Source organism: Nicotiana attenuata, unplaced genomic scaffold (genome assembly GCF_001879085.1).
Source record: "Nicotiana attenuata strain UT unplaced genomic scaffold, NIATTr2, whole genome shotgun sequence".
Classification (NCBI taxonomy): Eukaryota; Viridiplantae; Streptophyta; class Magnoliopsida; order Solanales; family Solanaceae; genus Nicotiana; species Nicotiana attenuata.
The window spans coordinates 95,991-100,948 of NW_017671868.1; positions in this window are offsets into that span (position 1 = coordinate 95,991).

Here is a 4,958-nt window from a genome sequence, read left to right on the forward strand (position 1 = left end):
TGTATAGAGATAGGCAAAGCATTGTGAGAGAAATTATCTACATTTGTAATATTAGAGCTGTAGGTAAACTCAAGGATGTCCTACAATACAAGTTTGTATAGGAAGGGGGAAAATAGAAGTCTACCATGTAAACTAGGCAAATAGGAATAAGGAGTATAGAAGGGATAGGAAGTAGTGATTGATACTGGCTGAGTTAGCCATATATTCATGTAATTTGTTGCCTTGAATTAATAATATTTGAATTACCAAAAAAAGAAATAAAATCTAAAAAGCAATTTTCTAAAGCAATGTTTTTGTAAAAACTGAAAAACAAGAACTGAATTTATTTTTATTAAAAATTTAAAAAACGAAAAAAATTGCTTTAAAAAAACTGAAAAATTATTTTCTAAAACAATGTTTTTGTAAAAACAGAAATAGAATCTAAAAAACAATTTTCTAAAGCAATAATTTTGTAAAAACTGAAAAAAAAAAACTGAATTTATTTTTACTAAAAACTGAAAAAACGAAAAAAAAATTGCTTTAAAAAAACTGAAAAATTATTTTCTAAAACAATGATTTTTGTAAAATCTAGAAAAAAAAACTGAAAAGCAATTTTCTAAAGCGGTAAAAACTGGAAAAAAACTGAATTTTTTTAAACTAAATACTGATAAAAAGAAAATATTTGTTTTTTTTTCCTTCAGTTTTTACAAAAATATTGCTTTAGAAAATTGCTTTTCAATTATTTTTTAGTTTTTACAAAAACAATTGTTTTAGAAATTATTTTTCAGTTTTTTTAAAGCGATAGTTTTCTAAAAAATGGAAAAAAATATTTTGATTTTAATTAATTAAAAAAAGAAAAAAAATACTGTTTCCGTTAAAAAAGGGCAAATTTGCACAAGTATTGGACGGTTTGGACATATTTGGGCCAAACTATTAACGACGGGCATATTTGTCCTATTTCAAATAGTTCGCGGGCATATTTGGACCTTTATAAAATGTTTGTTTTGATTGTTACTTAAATTTATTGTATCGTATCGTTAAATGTGTCGTTAAATAACGACGAAAAGTGTCACTTTATGTAACGACAGATTTGGTGTGGTGGCGTCGCTACCTTGCCTTTTTCTCTCATCTTGCCATTCCTTATTATTAAATAATCATATTTTATTCTTTACCCTACTCTTTTATATAATAATTCTACTCCCTATCCTATTTTTTTTTAGTAATATTGTAAGTTTATTCTCCATATTATTGGTGTACGATATCATGAAACTGTAGAAGATTGGCGAGCTATACAAGATGTGGCTATAGAACTAATCACGCCGAACTATGCCTTATAAAAAGGACTAAGCGGTCATTGCAAATATAATCCGATTTACAAGTCCAGAGTCGAATTCCACAGAGAACTAAGGCCTAGCTACAGTTGTTCAATATCGCTAAGAAACACAAGTCCAAATAATTTCCTAATTATAAAGATTATAATATTTATTTTTATCTAATTAGCTAACAAATACTAGAAAGCAGTAAAACCATGAATTAACAAGGATAAGGATTGGAGACAAGATTAAGGAGGTATAGAGTTATGATTTTCCATATTGTCGAAATTTTTTCTGCTACGTTTTCTATAAATTTGCCTAAGTATTCTCTACCGATCATGAGCGCTCTAACTGTCGTAACTTTCTCTCGAGTAATTATCACAATTTACTAGACATATTCTCCCGAATTACACTAGCTAGCATTAAGTATGGCTCACTCGGATCGCACTTAAGGTTTCGTTATCCCTAATCCCACCTTTAAACCCTTCGTATTGATCCCTCATATACGTTAGGAGTGATGTTGTTCAACAACTACCTAAATATGCACTCTCTCCCGAGTAATACATACTAAATAGGCACAGTCGATTGAGGGCCCTTCAATCAATAATAACGTAGTTGAACAAATAGATAAAATACAACAGTAAATCTATATTAACGTAACAGGAAAATCATCCTCCAATAGGTTCCATCAAAACCCTAGATAACAAATTAGCTATTCATAATAGTATGCATAACTACAATACTAGAATTCATAACCAATAATGAAAATAGGAAGAAAGAAGTGAAAAACTCGTAAGAATTCTCCGCCCTGCTCCTAGTGTGTTCTTGGCTCCTTAGGTCGAATCTGTGTCTCAAATCTGTCCAACCTCCTCAAAATATCATTTTTCCATGTATATATACCAAGTAGGGTTGGGCCCAAACAATTATACCTTCTCCTATGCGAAAAAGGACACATTTTCCGGATAGGACGTGCGCGGCCGCGCTTGGACCGCGCTCAGACCGCACATATCCACTTTAATTCTGCCTGACGAGCGCGACCTGAGCGCGGCCTGAGCGCGGCCGCGCACTTGACGCGCATTTTTTATCCTGTTTTGTTGGTAATTTAGAAAAACATAAAACATGAAAGTTGTAGTCCTTTGAGTTAGCTTTTTAACCATATATTGTGGAGCTCAAATGGAGTTATGAGAGAAAAGTTATATGCATTTAACTAGACAGTACACAATATACCTACTCGATTCTTCGTTCGCTCTTAATTATCATCCGTTGATCCCCGAACACGATTCCGGCTTAATTCCTTGGGCTTTCACTCAGAATTCAAAGCTCCAAATCACTTGAATTTATTCCATAACATCTACATAGCTCGGAATCCCTCCTACAAGGCATAAAATACACAATTAGTGCAAAACACAAGCGATTAAAGCTCAAACTCAATTAAAGTTCAGTCAATTAGAGTGTAATAAGCGACTAAAATACGCAATTATAGCCTATCATCAACACCCCATAATTAAATCATTGCTCGTCCTCGAGCAATCAAACTACACTTTATATCGACACGACCTTTTTAAATAATTCTCCTAACTCATCACACCAAGAATATTTAAAATAGACCAAGCACAAAAGCGTAACATCTTCACCTCAATATTTGACTCACAAGTACCACGCATTATTTACAACTCACCCACTTACTCTAACGTATAGGTCACTGACATTACCTTTCCTTCATGAATCAAGTGCCTTCACACAACAAAAGAAAGCAGTTCCACACGATAAAATTAAGAACACTTAGGAACTCAAGATAGAAAGAATTCACTCACTCTCACAAATAACATTCATATGCCACAAAAGATGCACCATACGCTTGCCCGTAGTGTACTACTCTACTAATCGAGTTCATTCAGTCTAGGATCAAGTAGGACTTTAATTGGTTGTAATGTAGGCTGCGGGTCGGGTAGGATACATTTGGATATAAAAGTGACTACACCTCCCTAAGCACTTTAATACATATACTTTAACATTCAAGCCCATACTTATGTCAAACCATGACTCCACCTTCACATCAATATATAACAACTCCCAAATTGTTTAAGCACAATTACATCAAGAGTTACCACTTGTCAATGAATATTTGCACACAATACAACTATTAGTTTTTTTCTTTATTATTATTTTTCAATTGAAGTGGCTCTTACTTCTTTTTTTCAACACAGTGCGCCTTTCTCCTTATTTCATTAGTTCCACTCAAAAACCAAACCAACCATCCCACACTTTAATTTTTACAACGTTCATAACAGTTCAAGTGCTCATGAGAGGTAAAAAGAATCAAATAGATGGTTAATTCAAACAATTGGGTAAGGCTTGTAATGTGATTGCCAAAGAAAAAGGATTACTAGCTCAAAGGGGTTAACTACGATATATAACAATTAGGCGGGTAAAATATACATATCTAGCTCAACAAAGAAACGCCTATATCACTTCCAAGACCGAACAAAACTACTATTTCACTTTGCAAACACACGGGGCAAGTTCTAGGCATCAAATGCAATGCACTGAATAGACCCAAACCTCACACGCACATGGCACATGACTCACTCAATATTGGATTATCAAGACACTCTAGTCCAAGCAGTTAAGCAAATTTAAGGTCATACAATTTAAGGTACTTTATACAAGAGTCAAAAACTGAGCCTAAGCGTCACAACCAAAGTACTCACTACTCTCAAGGTATAACAAAGTCAAGATATATTGCTTCAATTCAACATACATCACAATGGCTCCTATTCCTAAAAAAAGACTAACTACACCCGGTTCAAATAAAACCCTTGGAAAAGAACTGCGACACCAAAAAAACCAAGGGGGAATTATTACACTACCTAAAAAAAACTTTTTGTCCTTTTTTTTTCTTTAGACTTAAATCCCTTAATAAAATTGTTTAATAGATCCATCGTCGGGAAAAGTCCTATCTTTTCTATTTAAAAAAAATATTCAATTAAACTAACATAACTAAAATAGCATAGAAAGTCACCCAGACAATCTCCTCACCCACACTTAAAATTGTGCATTGTCCCAAATGCACACCCATACATACAAGAGGGTAAAAGAAACTCCCTGGTAGGACAAAGGCCGAAGCACTAGCATCTCATGGGATACTCAGACTTCTCCCAGGCTTGGTCCTTCGTGCGGGTACCTCACACTTTGTTCCAACCATCTGGTTTGCTATTGCATCCTTCCAATAACTTTTCTTTCCATGCTCCTAGAAAATCAAAAATCGACACTACAAAAATAATATAAAAAAATAATTAAAAAAATAAAATAAAGCAGTAAAGTTGGGTTGCCCTCGACAAACGCTTGATTTAACGTCGCGGCACGACGTGAATCACTTTTTGCCTCCACGTCGAGCTTATGAATTGGACCCTAAGTTTTGATTCTGCTCTGTGATCATGCTCCTAGGATGGTAGAACGAATCTGGCTGGCTCAATAAATAATGTAGTATTCTGTACTTCTTGGCCTTTGGATGAGATGTGTATTCCCGACTTTCTGGCACGAAGAATTCCAGAATATAGGCATCTTGTTCCTTACTCCTTGACTCCTCAAGTGGCTCGGATGACTTTATTTTTATATCATCATCCATACACATTGTGGAAAAATGTTTGGAGTGTGGACCAGTGC